The sequence below is a fragment of the Balaenoptera ricei genome, chromosome 2 (genome assembly GCF_028023285.1).
Source record: "Balaenoptera ricei isolate mBalRic1 chromosome 2, mBalRic1.hap2, whole genome shotgun sequence".
Taxonomy (NCBI): Eukaryota; Metazoa; Chordata; class Mammalia; order Artiodactyla; family Balaenopteridae; genus Balaenoptera; species Balaenoptera ricei.
In genome coordinates this window covers 131,449,247-131,469,618 of record NC_082640.1, presented here as the reverse complement: position 1 = coordinate 131,469,618, position 20,372 = coordinate 131,449,247, and the positions used below count along the sequence as shown (strand labels likewise).

The 20,372-nt window shown below is 33.2% G+C and overlaps 1 long non-coding RNA gene across 2 annotated transcripts in view; it reads left to right on the top strand.

The window, feature by feature from the left end:
• The window catches only part of LOC132360600 (uncharacterized), a 381,015-nt gene that overhangs the window by 158,055 nt on the left and 202,588 nt on the right, over positions 1 to 20,372 (top strand). The window lies entirely within an intron of this gene.

Here is a 20,372-nt window from a genome sequence, read left to right as displayed (position 1 = left end):
ACTTTATTCCATAAAAATAATCAATATAATTGTATGTAACTCTTTCAGTCATGTTTATTGCTGCAAAATATGCCATTGGTGATTATAGCACACATTATTTAACTGTCAGTGAACAGTTTACCCTATGATCTTTCTTGTATATGTTTCCTGGTACACATAAGCACACCTATCTGTAAAGTATATTCAGGAGTGGAATTGTTCACAATAGGGTATGTTCACTCTTTCTCTGTTTATACAAAAATGAATGCATCTATCAATCTATCTTTGCAGTTAATACTGGTGTAATTTTAATCAGCAGTAGCTCCCTCCACATCTTCTTCTGAAAGATATGAGTTTTGAGGACTAACCTTTCTACCTGCACAAGTTCTCCAAGCTATTCCCCATCCTGATGAAATACAACAAAGCTCAAAAAGAGAATAGATTGAGTGCAATAACTCATTGAAATTTGATGATGGAACACATGACTAAATTACACTACAATGGGATGCTCTTTTGCTTTTGTTTAATTTTTTGGAGTGTAATTGCTTTACTGTGTTGTGTTAGTTTCTACTGTACAGCAAAGTGAGTCAGCCATATGCATACACATATCACCTCTTTTTTAGATTTCCTTCCCATTTAGGTCACCACAGAGCACTGAGCAAAATTCACTGTGCTATACAGTAGGTTCTCATTAGTTATCTATTTTATACATGGTAGTGTATATATGTCAATCCCAATCTCCCAATCCATCACACCCCCTCTTCCCCCCTTGGTATAAGTTTGTTCTCTTCATCTGTATCTCTATTTCTGCTTTGCAGATAAGTTCATCTGTACCATTTTTCTAGATTCCACATATAAGCAATATTATATGATATTTGTTTTTCTAAAAAGGAATGAATAGTGCCATTTGCAGAGATGTGGATAGACCTAGAGACAGTCTTTTATACTTTTTAAATTGTTGGTATACTTTTCTGTTATTCTTATGTTAAAGTATTCCATAATAGTACACTTCCATTCTATCTGCATCAAATGCAAAGCAAATTTGAAGCTTGGCAAGTATGAAATAAAATAAGACACTTGTATTATGGCCTTTACCTCAATTCAGTCAAATGGTTCAGAGGTTACTGCTACTAAATTAATTGTAATTGAATCAATATTTATTTATTTATTTATTTTTGGCTGTGTTGGGTCTTCGTTTCTGTGCGAGGGCTTTCTCTAGTTGCGGTGAGCGGGAGCCACTCTTCATCGCGGTGCGCGGGCCTCTCACTGTCGCAGCCTCTCTTGTTGCAGAGCACAAGCTCCAGACGTGCAGGCTCAGTAGTTGTGGCACACGGGCCCAGATGCTCCACAGCATGTGGGATCTTCCTAGACCAGGGCTCGAACCCGTGTCCCCTGCATTAGCAGGCACATTCTCAACCACTGTGCCACCAGGGAAGCCCTGATTAATTGTAATTGAATCAATAAATCACAAGTTTCCAACAATTGTTCACTGTAGAGACTAGTATTAGAAATTAGATTTTTGGCAAGAATGTCTGTAGGTTATTTTTGTTTTTGTTTTTTCCTTACCCCAAATGCTCTTTTGGCAACACTTTTCTTGATTTGGTGTAACAGAAGACAAACACAACCCAGGGTCATCAAGTGAAATTTACCTTGTAGCTTTCTGTTTGCAAGTTCTTTTCTGACTAAGGGTTACAAAGCTATTACTTTTTTCATTGGCGTTTCTTCAGGAGGCTTGCATGAGTAGAGCTGCCTTTCACTATTAGATTTGTAGATATGGGGCACAGAAGTTAACTAAAGGTTTCTAAGGGAAATATTTTATTTTTCACCACATCATTTGCATAGTGTAGATATATTTGCATTATATCCATATATTTTAATTTTCTGTTCCTTCAGGGACCTATACGATAGTTTATTCTGCTCATTATTTGAGCCAGTTGAAAATGTCTGGATAAAAAAGGGATAGCTCTCCTAAAGAGAAATCCTCATCATTTGACCAATGATCACCTTCCAAAATATAGGCAACAAAGTTGAAAATGTAACCTCTAACTGTTTTGGTTACACCTTGATGTGTCTTTTCTATCTCATTAGAACATACTTTCATCCATATCAAATCTAGACACATTGATAATTAAGGGACAGTTAATTAACTATGTTTCTAAGTAAAACCAAGTGATAAATTATATATTGTGTGGTGGCATTTGACTAAACTCACTAATAGCATTAAATTTTACATATTTAACTTAGCCAGAAAAATTTCTGTAAATGTTTTGTTGGGAAAGTAAGTTCATACAGTAACTTGATAAAATTATTCACTCTTTAATTTATTTTTGCCAAATACAGTGATCAACAATTACCATTGGTAGGAGACAGTGGTGAACCTAAATATAGATATAGACATTTTCAAAGTTTACATGGTTCTTCCTTTTTCACTCTCTATGATCTGATGAAGTGAATTTATTTACCCTTGCAAAATCTATTAATTAACCACACAAAATAATACTTATTGAGTCAATGCAGACCGTGTTGCTCTTCACATGAAATCTAATTCCTAATGTGTCCAGTACCTACTGGTTATCTAGACATCCTCATTTTGAGATGACAACAGATACTTAAACTCCAAATTGTCAAGATCAAACTCATTATCCTTTATTCTCTAAATATTTTCCTTTCATTGCTAACTTACATACCCAGTAACTTAGCCAAATTCATGGGCTTCATCTTTTACTCTTTTCTCCCTCTGTTACTTCACAATAGTCTCTCTGTATTTTATTAACATTCTCTCAGAAGTATCTCTTAAATCCAAGTCTTCCTCTCTGACAATGCCTTAGTTCAGACGTTCACCTTCTTTTTCTTTAATTATTATTTTCTACCTGTGCTCACTTCTCCTAGTCTCATCCCCCTCTACACTGCCAGTAAGAGGATATTTCTATTCTTTTAATCAGAAAAAAAGTCAAGAATCGTAACAACTTCCTGGGCATATACCCAGAGAAAACCATAATTCCAAAAGATGCACGCACCCCCAATGTTCATTGCAGCACTATTTACGATTGCCAGGTCATGGAACCAACCGAAATGCCCGTTGACAGACGATGGATAAAAAAGATGTGGTACATATATGCAATGGAATATTACTCAGCCATAAAAAGGAACGAAACTGGGTCATTTGTAGAGACGTGGATGGACCTAGAGACCGTCATACAGAGTGAAGTCAGAAAGCGAAAAACAAATATCGTATATTAACACATATATGTGGAATCTGGAAAAATGGTACAGATGAGCTGGTTTGCAGGGCAGAAATAGAGACACAGATGTAGGGAACAAACATATGGACACCAAGGGGGGAAAGCAGGGGCAGGGGGTGGTGGTGGGATGAATTGGGAGATTGGGATTGACATATATACACTAATATGTATAAAATATATAAATAATAAGAACTTGATGTATAAGAAATAAATAAAATAATATTCAAAAAATATCATAACTTCTGATGACTCTCATCTGCTCTTTACTTGTTTATAAATCCTTATCATTTAATAGACAAAATCCAAATTTACTTTCATTGCAAATTTCCGCATTCATGTTCTCTAACTCTTTAACATCATACTTATCCAGCACTTTATTACCCTGAAATTGGACTATTTGTCCCAACCATGTAAAGTTACATATAGCTTCAAGTTACATAAATCATTCATGGCTCTATATTTCTATATATGTTATCTTTTGTCATGTCTGTTTACCTTCTATCTGTCTGTAATATACCTATCTAACCTGAAATGTTGGCTTATCTTTCATATATATTATGAAAATAGAGTTCAATAATTTGCTAAACATTTATTGAGTACCTGTAATTAAAAAGTTCTAAAATTGACACCAGGGATACAAAGAATTGTTTTAAAATATTGCCTATTCGTTCAGCAAATATTTATTGATTACCAACTCTGAACAAAGCACTGTAGTTGTGGACATTCTAGATAGAGTACATTTCAATGGAGGAGAGATAATATTTGACAGGGAGGGAGAGAGAGATAGAGGGGGGCAGGGGAGAGACGTATGGACGTATGGACATCACCACCCCCGGCCCCTGCTTTCCCCCCTTGGTGTCCATACGTTTGTTCTCTACATCTGTGTCTCTATTTCTGCCCTGCATTGGGGCCACGAGGTCTCTGGTGGTCCAGTGTCCTGAACTCAGCTCTCCCACCTCAGAGGATCAGGCCTGACACCAGGCTGGAGCGCCGAGACCCTGTCAGCCACACGGCTCTGGGAATTCAGGCAAACTTGACAGGAATCAGCTCCAAATGTTAAGCAAGAAATCAAAGATTTACTTTTGATTAAAGTGGAAGAAGAAGGAGAAAGAGAAGGAGGGAAAGAATGAGGCTGGATAGGAAGAGGCAGAGGTCCAGGATAAGAACAGGGAGGAGACAGAGAAGAAACGTCAGTGTGGTTGGACTCTAGTGACAGTAGCAATAACAAGAGAGAGCCCAGATCACGTAGAACTATGCAGAACCTAATAGGAAAAGTGGCCTTTAAGTACACCAGAACACCATGAGAGGGTGTTAAACAGGGAAGTGACAGGGTCTTTCATCATCATGACATATCTCTATTCTGGAGCTGACTTGAAATTGCATTAATTTCTTTACATGTCTATGCTTCCTGCCACATATGATGCTCCTTGAGGGCAGAGAGAATCCTATATACTCAATGTGTACATCTTGAACAAGGGAATGATTGAATGAAGAAATGAAATGAATGAAAATTACTTCAAGGGCTTTATAATAGAGTTCTATAACTAATTAGTGAGTAGTTTTATATCCCTACTTACGGCCTGAACAAAGACTAATATTATATATAAAAATCATTTTTCTCAAGGTAGGTATACTAAATGGAAGAATGCAGTAACTGCAAAAATACTTTATAATTCCCAGTCAGAGGGAAATCAGATAATTTTATCTACTGTATTTCTGAACAGAAATACTAGTAATACAACAGAAACCAGAATAAAATAAACATTTAGAATCAACAAATAAAAAACTTCTTCACTGACCACACTTAAAACAAGCCTTTCTTAAAGCATTTTTAAAAATCATTCCTGGGCTTCCCTGGTGGCGCAGTGGTTGAGAATCTGCCTGCCAATGCAGGGGACACGGGTTCGAGCCCTGGTCTGGGAAGATCCCACATGCCATGGAGCAACTGGGCCCGTGAGCCACAATTACTGAGCCTGCGCGTCTGGAACCTGTGCTCCGCAACAAGAGAGGCCGCGACAGTGAGAGGCCCGCGCACCGCGATGAAGAGTGGCTCCCGCTCGCCGCAACTAGAGAAAGCCCTCGCACAGAAACGAAGACTCAACACAGTCATAAATAAATAAATAAATAAATAAATAAACGTGAATTTCTTTAAAAAAAAAAAATCATTCCTTCCTTCAAAGTTATATTTTATTCATGTTGTAAAAACACTTTGTTAGTTATTCTAGGAAAACTAAAACACAACATTGCTTCATTAACTCTATTTCCTTGGTACTCAGAATAGCACACATATTGCTTATATCTTCATTTATAAAACAAGTTGTTCCTTAACATTTTTTGCTGACACCTTTAAAAATAGTCGGGAAGAAAATAGCCCAAAATAACCGGTCAGTGGAAAGCTTGGAGAGCTGCAAATAATATCCAATGCATCCCACTTATGAGGGCAATACTGTCCGAAATGACCTTGCAGCAGATGATTTGGAGGCACTTGAAATCTTGCTTCAACGGCAGATCTGAGACTTGTGGTTTTATTTATTTTTTGCCAAAGCTTAGCAGTTGGACACAAGAGTATTTGCTGCAGTAGTGAAAAATCAATATGATTACCTCTTTGCCACAGGGCTACATCTAACTACAATATCCTGGACACCACATATAAGCATCACTCACAGATAATGCTGCATTGCAGGCGGGAGCTGAATGAGAACAAATAACAATGACATTTCTACTCTCAAAAAAGTTACAGATGGCATTAAGTTTTAACACAGAGTACATTAAAATAAAGGATTATGGTTATCTTTGTGGTATGAAATTAGAAACTGACTTGTTAGTGCTGCTTTTTGAGATCAGATTGAATATATTTGACCAAAAATGGGAGGCTCAGCTTACATAAGAATCGAGATCATATATATTTTTATTATTTTCTGTCACATTACTAAAAGAAATCATCAACTCACTTCACCTTCCCTATATGTTCAGTTAAAAATACCTTTTCATTGAAATAGCATTTAAGATAAGATTGAAATATTAGCATCAACCTTCAGGATGTTGAAACTGGTGAGGTGTTCTTGACTTTCAGCTCCAGTGATTTGGGTAAAATGCTGCAAAGAAAGGAAACTATTTTAATTAAAGCAATTTGAGGGTTTATTTGCTGTTACAAAAGGTAACAGACTTGTAAAGCTAGAAGTGTTCATATGCTTATCACCCACATTTCTGCACTCATATTTTCTGTATACATGATGTTCAAAATTATATTTCCTAGTTAATAACTTATTTTTAAAATAAATAAATTTCAGGATTTATTAGTGGCTAAAGACCAAGCAGTAAAGCTATAATTGATTTCTCTGTTCACAGTTTTCTCAAGCTTCATTTCTGTATTTTGCAAGGGAAATAGAATAACTACACCTCAGTGAACTGTTGAAAATAAATTTATACATATGAAAACAATTATCTAACAAATAGAATATATTTATCCACTTCACTTTTAGTGCACTATTATATTGACTCAGCCGCTGGACATGCTTTGATATAAATAGCAGATAAAAGCCCTCTGACTTGGAGACATTAGCCTCCATCACAACTGGTGGCTTGCTTTTAGTGATTTGGACTGTGGTTCAGGCTGTTCTGTGTATAAAACTACTTAGAAATTATGTGACAGATTCAGGCCAGAATTCAGAGTCTAAATGGAAAAACTGTAAATCTGTAGGCTTAGCATTCTAAACTAAATACATGACTCAGAGCAGGTGGCTATGCATAATTACAAAACACTGTCTTAAGCTTTTAAAAATATTTATTCACCTAAGATATTAAACTGTATTAAAATAATGAAATTCTTCAGTGGAGAAAAATGTGAAGGTCTTCTGCTATGAAATATGTGCATGTGTGTTTATATTTATTCATTTAATGACAGTAATTCACCACAAAAATAGGTAGAAATTTTATACCCTCTCATAAATGAGGTTTGGGCATTGATGGATTCAGCTATTTTAGAAAGACCAGGGTAATGATTTAGGCTGGTATGAATTAAATTCAACTTCAGGATGTACAAACAAAGGCAGCATGAGAAATCTAGCTGGTCTAAGGGCTCCTAAACATGAGTTTCACTCCAGTTTCAGGAATGAATTAGGACCAGAGGAAGGTGGTGGGGAGAAGCAAAGGATGGATTTTTATGTCTGAATGTAGTGCACCCTGCCATTTCATGTTGAGTGGGAATAAGATTGATGAATTGCACCTGGCTCAGATGAGGTGGTTTCACAGTGGTAAATCTTTAAAAAAATTATTTTCCACTGAATGAGATATTTTCCATTTTTATGATACTAATGCTTTCGTCATAAAAATAAACAGTCAACACAAAACAAATGGGGAAGAGTTTTTGTCCCTGTGTTCAATTCTTTTCAGGCTGTAATTTATGTCTGTTTTCTTTTTTGGCAATTTTATTAATTTTCTACTGTTTTTTGTTATATGTATCTACACGCATATATAAAACATTTTATTTTATGTTTTCAGTATATAATATAATATTATTAACTATGATTTTAATGCCATACATTAGATCTCTAGACTTTTTCATCTTACATAATTGCTACTTTGTACTCTTTGACCAAGATCCAATGCTTGATTTGTCTACTACATACTTGTCTTTTTTTTTTTTTTTTTTTTTTACTTTAATAGGTTCTGGACCTCAACACCCAGAATTTTTAAATATTCAGATGCACTAGTTTATAATATATTTTATATATAAAACAAATAGTATACTGAAAATAAAATAGATATTTCTCTCCCTCTAATTCTATGACCAGTTTCCTCTCCAAAGAGGTAACCAACTATAGCTGACCCTTAAACAACACAGGTTTGAGATGCAGTGGTTCACTTATCTATGGATTTTTTTTTCAATAGTAAATACTACAGTACTAAACAATTCACAGTAGTTTGAATCTGCTCATGTGGAACCAAGGATACCAAGGAACCATGTGGAGGAACCACGGATTCAGAAGGCCTACTGTTAAGTTATATGCAAATTTTCCACTGGGTGGGAAGGTTGGTGTCCCTAACCCCTGTGCTGTTCAAGGGTCAACTGTATATATTTAATATGTACCTTTCTACTTCATGATTTTATATTTATTCTTTATTTATTATGTAACACTACATTGCTTTGTATGTTCTTTGAAAGTATGAGCAAATGTTACCTTCTCTTCCTCTTATTTTTCACTCAAGATTATAATCTCTATACATTGATATGTATAGACTAAACAACACACTCATCTATCTACTGTTGATTGATATTTGGTTTCTCACATTTTAAAAATTAAAAGCAATGAACATCACTTCTGTTACACATACTAACTTTTCTAGAACATGCATCTACATGTTGAAATGCTGAGTGATAACAAAAATTTTAACTTCACTAAATATTGTCAAATGTCTTTGCAAAGAGAGATACAACTTAAAATTCTAACATCAGTGTGAGAGTCTGTACTTCACCCTCGCTAAAATTTGGCATTATCAATTTTTCCTTCATGTTGTATTCTTGATAGGTATAAATTTGTCTTTCATGTTTATTTCCAACTACATGTATTTAATTACTAATTAATATCTCTTGTATGCTTATTAGCTATTCAAGATTTTGATTATGCAGATTGCCTAAATTCTTACCTTCTTTTTCCATTGTTTGTCATTTTGTCTTATTGATTTGTAGAGACATTTAGTATATTTCCATATTATTTTTAATTATTTTAGTCTTTAAGTGTAAAATTTTATTTTTTCATGTGAACATGTTTAATGTGTACCAACTTATTAATATTTTCTTTATTAGTTATGATATTCTGCCTCCTGTATAAAGAGTTCTTTTTTTACTTGACCCTACAAATGAATTTTTTTAAATTTCTTTGAATAGTTTTAAAGGTGCTTTTTAATTCATTTTTTCACATGCAGTCCTTAAATCATTTGGAATTTACTTGATAAATATTGTGAAAATTCAAATTTTTTCATTTACCAAGGCAATTTTCTCAATATTACTGATTGAATAGTTTGTTATTTTCTCACTGATATCTAATGTAAATTTTATAACATGCCTATTTTCTTGACGTTAATTTCCAAATTTATCTTCATTTATATTTTTAAATATTTATGTTCATTTTGGGTTTAAATTAACTTTACAATCAATTTGTTTAGATCTATGAGTACTCTATTGGGAATTTAATAAAATAATATAGATTAATTTGAGAGAAATTTAAATGAAAACAATATTGACAAAGTAAGGCTCATTACTTATTCAGTTGCATACCCTTAACAGTGTTTTGTAATTTTACACATTATTATTTGTTGGTACCTTACAGTTTTGTGATGTTATGATTGGGATTTTTAAAAAATTTTAAATTAAAAAAAAATCTTAATTGAAGTATAGTCGATTTACAATATTGTGTTAGCTTCAGGTGTACAGCACAGTAGGTCCTTGTTGTTTATCTATGTTATATGTAGTAGTATGTACCTGTTAATCCCAAACTCCTAATTTATCCCCTCCCTTTCCCCTTTGGTAACCATAAATTTGTTTTCTATGTCTGTGTCTATTTCTGTTTTGTATATAAGTTCATTTGTGTCTTTTTTTAGATTCCACACATAAGCAATAGCATTATTTAATGTTACTTTTCCTAATTAATGATTTCTGATAAGTGGCAATGCTTCAGATTTTTACAAATATTCTTATTATGTGATTGATTCAATTTATGAATTCTGTAGTACATCTGAGTGTTTTTAGTAGAAATAGACCATTTAAACAAATTAATTTCTAAAGAAGAAATTTTTAAAAAATCAAAGAACTATTCTCAAAACAAACAAAAATACAAAAAACTACCAAGTCAAGATAATATTTTAGGAGAATTCTACTAAAATTTCAAAAATCTGATATCTCCAAATCAATTTAAATTACTCCAGAACCTAGAAAAAGGTAGAAAACTTCCAAGCACCTCTGAAACAGTGACTTAGATACTTATAGGTGATAAGCATTGATTAAAAAAGATAATTACAGACCAATCTAAGTTATGAATAGAAACACAAAATTCCTAAATAAAATAGTGAAACAATTTAACTGGACATTATACATCCTGCCTTAGCATTTTTTTCCCTAGGTAGTTCAATGTTAGGGGATATATATCATTCAACATAGTATTAAATCTAAAGGGGAAATCATATTACTTTCTTATAGTAAGATTTTTAAACAAAGTGATGAAAATAATGGCAGAAGTCTGTGGGGTTTTTTTTTGTTTTTTTTTTAAATAGACTTGGGTCTAAGTCAAAACACTACTGCCTGCTATTTGTGTTATTCTGAGAAGTGACTCATCCACTCTAAGTTCCTGTATTAATATCTATAAAATAGGAACTGTATCAGTCACAGCTCTTCCAGCTCAAGTAGGAGAAACCTAAACTTATTCAATATAGTTACTAAAAACAGAGTTATTATAAAGGTATAAAGTCTATCCACGATTTCTCTTTTCCCTCATACCTCTTGACCAATTCTTTCTGTTGGCTTAATTTTCAAAATATATCTACCATTCTGGGTCTACTGCAATAAAACTTTGATTTCTGTGTTTTTGCACTTGTATTATGGAAGTGCTTCTCAAGTGTTTTGTGGTGAATGACCAGCTTTTTTTGTTTGTTTTCAATGTATCTTACACTGTCACTCTTAAAAAATACAATGAAAGTGAATGAGGTTAAAAAAAAATCACACACTTTTATCTTGCCACTATGTCACAATGTTACACAAGTTTTCAAATGTTTACTCTCCATTCCTGTGCTTATCCTAGAGCGGTAAAAACAGTTCACGGACTGACACTCATCTGAGTAGGACTACTCAGAACATTTTCCTCAATTTATTTGATATTGTAAAAACATAATCTAGACTATATCTCTTGTTGCTTAAAACCAAACAATGTCTTCCCATCCCAGTTAATAGAATTATAGCCAAACTCTTTAGCTCAATGCAACAAGCCTTGCCTTACCTGGCTTCTGTTCACTTATTCTGCCTCATTTTTGGCTACTCATTTACTTGCTCAGATCACTTTATTTACTCTGGCCTTCTGCCTCTTCTCAAACAAATTGAGCATATTCACTATCAAGAATACTTTTAATGAGTTTTATCAAATATATACAAAAGGTACAGAGAACAAATCAAGAAGCAGCCAAGAATCCACAGTTCTAATTGAAGTTAATATTGTAGTGTACCGTATATTTTTTCTAGATCTAATTTCTTCATTTCCAATACACATATAACCTAACATTCTGATTTTATTTTTATCATTTCATGCATATTTTAAAATGTTAATATATTAATGCATTCTTGTTGTGAAAGTCCTTTAAGATGGTATTTTGCTGTAGTTTTCTTTAGTTTATCTTTTTTTAATTCTTTATCTTCCTTTCCATTTCTCTTTATATTAAATGTTTACTTTGTCTTAATACTTTCCTCCAATCTTTGTAGGACTGGCTTTTTCACAATATTCAAGTCTCTGCTCAAAAGGCACTTCCTCAAAGACCACCCAAAATGATCCCCTACAAGTACCCATACTCTTCTCAAATATGCCTTGATTTTTCTTCCTATCAATACTACCTAAAATCACAGTATTTATCTATTTGCTTGATTAATACTTGTCTCTCTCATTAGGTGGGAAGCTCCATGAAGGCAGAGGCATTTTCTTGTTTACTGTTTTATCACCACAATTTTAAACTGTTTGCCACATAGTAGGTTCTTCAAATATTTAATACATGTATAGCTACATGAATTATCTCTCTGTGAACTTAATGACGCACATTGCAGACAAGCCTGAGGAAAGGGCTAAAACAAATTTAGACATCCATCAGAAATTTAGGCAACTTCTCCTATAGAGAAGTACTGTTATTTTTTACTTTGTAAAAATCTGCGTATCAACATTTTATGTTTCTCAATCTACACTGAATGAAAAGTGGCATTCCAGGCTAACCAAGCTTACAATGTTCATTATGGTTCAAACTAAGCTATCATGTATTTAGATCAGTTTAATATTCCCAACAGAGAAAATGTGATTGTTCTTTCTTTGGCCAAATGTCCAAATGCCCAAGTGGCCCAGTCACCTATCATTGAGAACCTAGATGGGGTGTGAAATCAAGAGAAGTGTATGGTACATATATAGCACTTAGGATTCAAATCTAAGGATTGGGGTGACTATGAAAGCATTATTTTGAATGTATCAGACACTCACATAAAAAGTTAGTTTAAATATACTAGCATGAACATTTAAAGGTACTATGTGAAGAAGAAATAGCATGAATGAAATCACTTCTATTCCTGTTATATAACCAACAATATATGTACAGGTTTAAGCATTTGTGTTTACTGCTATAACAGAGATGCTTAATCTTAATTCTGTCAGTTTGAATTATGCATCTGTGTTCATGAGAAATATTGGTCTGTAACTTTTTTGTTGGTAATATTTTTGTCTGGTTTAGTATTAGCATAATGCCTGGGTCATAGAATAATTTAGGAACTATTCCCTCTGCCTTATCTTCGAAAAGAGTTTGTAGAGAACTGGTTTAATTTTTTTCTTAAAATTTTGCTGCATTCACCAGTGTACCCATCTGAGCATGATGTTTTGTGGTTTGGAAAATTATTAATTATTGATTTAATTAGTTTAATAGATATAGGTCGATTTAGATAGACTAATCTTGCATGAGTTTAGGCAAATCTTGTCTTTTAAGGGATAGGTCCACTTTATCCAGGTTATCAAATTTGTGAACATAGTTTTCTTCATAGTATTCTTTTATTATTCTTTTAATGTTCATGGTGTCTGTAGTGGTGTCCACTTTTTCATTTCTGATATTAGTAATTTATGTTTCCCTCTTTTTTTAGTTCATGGCTAGAGGCTTATCAATTTTATTAATCTTTTCAAAGAACAAGCTTTACATTTTGTTGATTTCTCCTATTGATTTTTGCTTTTGACTTTATTGATTTCTGCTCTATTTTTTTCTTTTTTCTGTTTTACTTTGAACTTAATTTACTCTTCTGTTTCTAGTTAAAGGTGGAAACTGAGATTATTGATTTTAGATCTTCCTTTTTTTCATTTGTTCACAGCTTTATTGAGATATTATTGTTATATAACATCATGTAAGTTTAAAGTGTATAAGGTGTTGATCTGATACCCTTATATATTACAAAATTATTGCCACCATAGTGTTAGTGCATAGTGCCACACCTACATCACATTACATAATTATCATTTCTTTTTTGTGGTGAAAACATTTAAGATTCACTTTCTTGGCAACTTTCAAGTATATGATAAGATATCATTAACTATAATCACTATGCTCTACATTAGATCCTCAGAAGTTACTCATCTTATAACTGTAAATTTGAACTTGTTGGCCACCATTTCCTCTTTCCCCCCACTCCCAAGCCCCTGGTAACCACCATTCTAGTCTCTATTTCTATGAGTTCAGCTTAGTTAGATTCCGTATATAAGTGAGCTCATACAGTATTTGTCTTTCTGTGTCTGATTTATTCCACTTAGAATAATGCCCTCAAGGTCCATCCATGTTGTCTCAGGCAGCAGGATGTCATTTCTCACTCCTGAATAATATTCCATTGTATATATATCCCACATCTTCTTTATTTATTCATCTGTTGATGGAACCTAGGTTATATCTATATTTTAGTTATAGTGATTAATGCTGCAATAAATATGGATGTGCAAATATCTTTTCAATATCCTGTTTTCATTACCCTTGGCTGTATACCAAGAAGGGAGATTGCTGGATTATTTGGTAGTCCTATTTTTAATTTGTTGACAAACCTTCATATTGTTTTCCATTGTGGCTGCATTAATTTACATTCCTACCAATAGTTCGCATGGTTCCTTTTTCTCCACATCCTCAACAACACTTGTTATCCTTTGTCTTTTTGATGATAGCATTTTAACATGTGTGAGGTAATATTTCATGTGGTTTTGATTTGCATTTCCCAGATGATTAGTGATGTCGAGCACCTATTTATTGTCCTATGTGGAAAAATGTCTGTTCAGTTCCTCTGACCATTTTTAATTAAACTGTTTTGGTTTTTTAAAAATATTGAGTTGTGTTAGTTATTTATGTATATTGGATATCAACCCTTACCATGTATGTGGTTGGCAAATATCTTTTTCCCATTCCAAATGTTGCCTTTTCTTTTATTGATGGTTTCCTTTGTTGTGCAGAAGTGTTTTAGTTCGATGTGGTCCCATTTGTTTATTTTTGCTTTTGTTGCCTTTGGTTTTGGGGTAAAATTCAAAGAAATCACTGCCAAGACCAGTATCAAGGTAATTACCCCTATATTTTCTTCTAGAAATTTTATAATTTCAGATGTTACATTCAATTCTTCAATCAATTTTGAGTTGATTTTATGTATACTGTAAAATAGAGCTCCAGTTTTTTGTTTTGTTTTGTTTTGCATGAGGCTATCCAGTTTTCTCAGCACCATTTATTGAAGACTGTTCTTTCCCCATTGTATACTTTTGGTTTCTTTGTCAAAAATAAAGTGTGCATACATGCATGTGTCTATTTCTGGGCTCTTTGTATTGTTCCATTAATTTGTCTGTTTTTAACACTAATACCATATTGTTTTGACTGTTATGCTTTATAATATAGTCTGAAATTAGGAAGTCTGATGCCTCCAGCTTTGTTGTTTTTTCTCAAGATTGCTTTGGATATTCAAGTTCTGTTGTGGTTCCATACACATTTTAGGATTATTTTTTCTATTGCTGTGAAAAATTACACTGAAATTTTGATAGGGATTGCATTAAATATATGGATGGCTTTGAGTAGTATGGACATTTTAACAATGTTAATTCTTCTGACCCATGAACATGGGATGTCTTTCCATTTGCTTGTGCCTTCTTCAGTTTCTTTCATCAAAGTCTTCTAGTTTTCATTCTACAGATACTTCACTTCCTTAGATTTAAATTTATTACTAAGTATTTTATTGTTTTTAATTGTATTGTGAATATGATAGTTTTCTTATTTCTTTTTTAGATACTTTTGTTAACATATAGAAATACAACTCATTTCTGTATTTTTATTTTATATTCTGCAACTTTACTGAATACATTGATTAGTTCCAACAGTTTTTTGGTTGTGTCTTTATGATTTTCTGTGTATAAAATTATATCATCTGCAAATTGTGACAGTTTTACTTCTTCCTTTCTGGTTTGGATGACTTTTATTTACTTTCTTACCTAATTGCTCTAGCTAGGACTTCAGCATAATGTTGAATAAAAGTTGAAAGATAGCACCTTTGTCTTTTTCTGGTCTTAGAGGAAAAGTTTTCAATCTTTCACAGTTCAGTATAGTGTTAGCTGTGGTTTTGTTGTTTTATTATGTTGAGGTGTGTTCCTTCTATACCCAAGTTGTTGAGAGATTTTTTTTATGAAAGGGTGTTGTATTTGCCAACAGTAGCAGAACATACTTTCTTCTCAAGTGCACATAGAACATTCTACATGATATATCATTTGATAGGCCACAAAACAAGTCTTAGAAAATTTTAGAAGACTGAAATTGTATCAAGTGTCTTTTCCAGCTACAGTGATATGAAAACTAGAGATCAGCAATAAGAGAAAAGATGGAAATTTTACAAGCATGTGGAAATTAAACAACACATTCCTGAACAGCAAGCAGTCAAAAGAAATCAAAAGGGAAATAAAAAACTCTCTAGAAACAAATGAAAATGAAAAGACATCACACCAAGAAGTGTGAGATGCTGCAAAAGCAATTCTGAGAGGGAAGTCTATAGTGATAAATGCACATATTAAGAAAATAGAAAGATCTCAAATAAACAACCTAACTTAATATCTCAAAGAACTAGAAAAAGAAGAAAAACTAAGCCCAAATTTAACAGAAGGAAAGAAATAACAAAGATCAGAGCAGAAGTAAATGAAATAGAGGTCAGAAAAACAATAAAAAATCAGTGAAACTAAGGATATTTTTAAAAAGATTTAAAAAAATTGACAAATCTTGAGCTTGATTAAATAAGAACAATGAGAGAAGACAAATAATAAAATCAGAAATGAAAGAGGACACATGTATTTCTGATGAGTGATACTAGAAAAATACATGGGAATATAGGAGACTACTATGAACAATTATTTGCTAACAAATTAGATAAACTTAGACAAAATGGATAAATTTCAAAACATAAAACCTACCAAGACTGAATCAGGAAGTAATAGAAAATCTGAACAGACCAGTAGTGAGTAAGGAGTAATCAGTTTTGGATCAGTAATCAAAAACCTCCCAACACAGAAAAGTCCAGAACCAGATGGTTTCAATGGTGAATTCTACCAAATATTTAAAGAATTAATACCAATTATCTTCAAACTCTTCCAAAAAAATGAAGAGGACGGAACACTTCCGAACTCATTCTATGAGACCAGCATTACCTTGATACCAAAGCCAGATAAGGACAAAATAAAACGAAAGAAAAAATATATATCAATATCCCTAATGAATATACAGGCATGCCTTGGAGATGTTTTCAGTTTGATTCCAGACTACCACAATAAAGTGAATATAGCAATAAAGAAAGTCACAGGAATTTTTTGGTTTCCCAGTCTGTATATAAGTTACATTTACACTATACTGTAGTCTATGAAGTGTGCAATAGCATTATGTCTTAAAAAAGTACATATCTTAATTTAAAAATACTTTATTGATAAAAAGGCTAACCATCATCTGACAATGCAGGGTAACCACAAATCTTCAACTTGTAATAAATACAACATCTGCAAAGCACAGTAAAACAAAACATGATAAAATGAGGTCTGAAAACAGAATACTGTTGAATTTTGAGTGTTCTTTATATATTCTAGATACTAGTCCTTTGTTGAATATTGGTTTGCAAATATTTTATTCCAGTGTATGGCTTGTCTTTTCTAAAATATTGCAGAATTTTATTTACTAATATTTTGTTTAGCATTATTACATCTAAATTCCTGAGGGATATTTTATTTGATTTACTTTGCATTTGATTTTTCGTATCAGTACAATGCTAGCTTCAAAAAGTGAATTGGAACGTGACCACTGCTTTTCTAATTTCTGGAAGTATTCATTGTTTAGTAATGAGTTTAATTCTTTAAAAATTTGGAAGAATTCTCTACTGAAATTTCTGGATAAAATAATTTTGGGGGGATATTTTTATTTACAAATTCAATTTCCTGCTTGTATTAGGGCTATTCAAATTATTGATTTCACACTGTATGTGTTGTGGTAGTTCATATTTTTCAATAAGTGGATAATTTTATCTATTGTCAAATGTGTATGTGTTTATTGATTCATGGTATTTCCCTATTATATTTTTGATACCTTGGTAACATCCTCTGTGTCATTTCTTTCTTTTTTTTAATTGGAGTATAGTTGCTTTACAATACTGTGTTAGTTTCTGCTGTACAGCAAAGTGAATCAGCTATACCTATACATGTATTCCTTCCTTTTTGGATTTCCTTCCCATTTAGGTCACCACAGAGCATTGAGTAGAGTTCCCTGTGCTATACAGTAGGTTTTCATTAGTTATGTATTTTATATATAGTAGCGTATACATGTCAATCCTAATCTCCCAATTAATCCACCGCCCCTTTCCCCCCCTGGTGTCCATACATTTGTTTTCTATGTCTGTGTCTCTGTTTCTACTTTGCAAATAGGTTCATCTGTACCATTTTTCTAGATTCCACATATATGCGTTAATTTACAATGTTTGTTTTCCTCTTTCTGATTTACTTCACTCTGTATGACAGTCTCTAGGTCCATCCATGTCTCTGCAAGTGGCACAACTTTGTTCCTTCTTATGGCTGAGTAATATTCCATTGTATATATGTACCACATCTTCTTTATCCATTCCTCTGTTAATGGACATTTAGGTTGCTTTCATGTCTTGGCTATTGTAAGTAGTGCTGCAGTGAACATTGGGGTGCATGTGACTTTTTGAATTATGGTTTTCTCAGGGTATATGCCCAGTAGTGGGAATGCTGCGTCATATGGTAGTTCTAGTTTTAATTTTTTAAGGAACCTCCATACTGTTCTCCACAGTGGCTGTATCAATTTACATTCCCACCAACAGTGCAACTGGGTTCCCTTTCCTCCACACCTTCTCCTGCATTTATTGTTTGTAGATTTTTTGATGATGGCCATTTTGACTGGTGTGAGGTGATACTTCACTGTAGTTTTGATTTGCCTTTCTCTGATAATTAGTGCTGTTGAGAATCTTTACATGTGCCTTTTGGCCATCTGTATGTCTTCTTTGGAGAAATGTCTATTTAGGTCTTCTGCCCATTTTTGATTTGGTTCTTTGTTTTTTTGATATTGAGCTGCATGAGCTGTTTTATATTTTGGAGATTGATCCCTTGTTCATTGCTTCATTTGCAACTATTTTCTCCCATTCTGAGGGTTGTCTTTTCGTCTTGTTTATGGTTTCCTTTGCTGTGCAAAAGCTTTTAAGTTTAATTAGGTCTCATTTGTTTATTTTGTTTTTATTTTCGTTACTCTAGGAGCTGGGTCTAAAAAGATCTTGCTGAGATTTTTGTCAGAGAGTGTTCTGCCTATGTTTTCCTCTAAGAGTTTTACAGTGTCCAGCCTTACATTTAGGTCTTTAACACACTTTGAGTTTATTTTTGTGTATGGTGTTAGGAAGTGTTCTATTTTCATTCTTTTACATGTATCAGTCCAGTTTTCCCAGCACCACTTATTGAAGAGACTGTCTTCTCCATTGTATATTCTTGCCTCCTTTGTCATAGATTGGGTGACCATAGGTACATGGGTTTATCTCTGGGCTTTCTATCCTGTCCAATTGATTTATATTTCTGTTTTTGTGCCAATACCATACTGTTTTGATTACTGTAGCTTTGTAGTATAGTCTGAAGTCAGGGAGCCTGATTCTTCCAGCTCCGTTTTTCTTTCTCAAAATTGCTTTGGCTATCTGAGGTCTTTTGTGTTTCCATACAAACTGTAAATATTTTTGTTCTAATTCTGTGAAAAATGTCACTGGTAATTTGATAGGGATTGCATTGAATCTGTAGATTGCTTTGGGTAGTATAGTCATTTTCACAATGTTGATTCTTCCAGTCCGAGAACATGGTATATCTCTCCATCTGTTTGTGTCATCTTTGATTTCTTTCATCAGTGTCTTATAGTTTTCTGAGTACAGGTAGTTTGCCTCCTTAGGTAGTTTTATTCCTAGGTGTTTTATTGTTTTTGTTACAATGGTAAATGGAATTGTTTCCTTAATTTCTCTTTCTGATTTTTTGTTATTAGTGCATATCAATGGAAGAGACTTCTGTGCATTAATGTTTTTTCCCCTGCAACTTTATCAAATTCATTGATTAGCCCTAATAGCTTTCTGGTGGCATTTTTAAAGGATTTTCTAGATACATTATCATGTCACCTACAAACAGTGACAGTTATGCTTCTTATTTTCCAATTTGTATTCCTTTTATTTGTTTTCCTTCTCTGATTGCCATGGTTAGGACTTCCAAAACTATGTTGAATAATATAGGCAAGAGTGGACACCATTGTCTTGTTCCTGATCTTAGAGGAAATGCTTTCAGTTTTTCACCATTGAGAATGATGTTTGCTGTGGGTTTGTCATATATGGCCTTTATTATGTTGAGGTAGGTTCCCTCTATGCCTACTTCTGGAAAGATTTTATCATAAATTGGTGTTGAATTTTGTCAAAAGCTTTTTTTGCATTTATTGAGATGATCATATGGGTTTTATTCTTCACTTTGTTAATATGGTGTATCACATTGATTGATTTGCATATACTGAAGAATCCTTGCATCCTGGGGATAAATCCCACTTGATCATGGTGTATGATCCTTTCAATGTGTTGTTGGATTCTGATTGCTAGTACTTTGTTGAGGATTTTTGTGTATATGTTCATCAGTGATATTGGTCCATAATTTTCTTTTTTTGTGATGTCTTTGTCTAGTTTTGGTATCAGGGTGATGGTGGCCTCATAGAATGAGCTTGGGAGTGTTCCTCCCTCTGCAATTTTTGGGAAGAGTTTGAGAAGGATGGGTGTTAGCTCTTTTCTAAATGTTTGATAGAATTTACCTGTGAAGCCATCTGGCCCTGTACTTTTGTTCATGGGAAGATTTTTAATCAACATTTCAATTT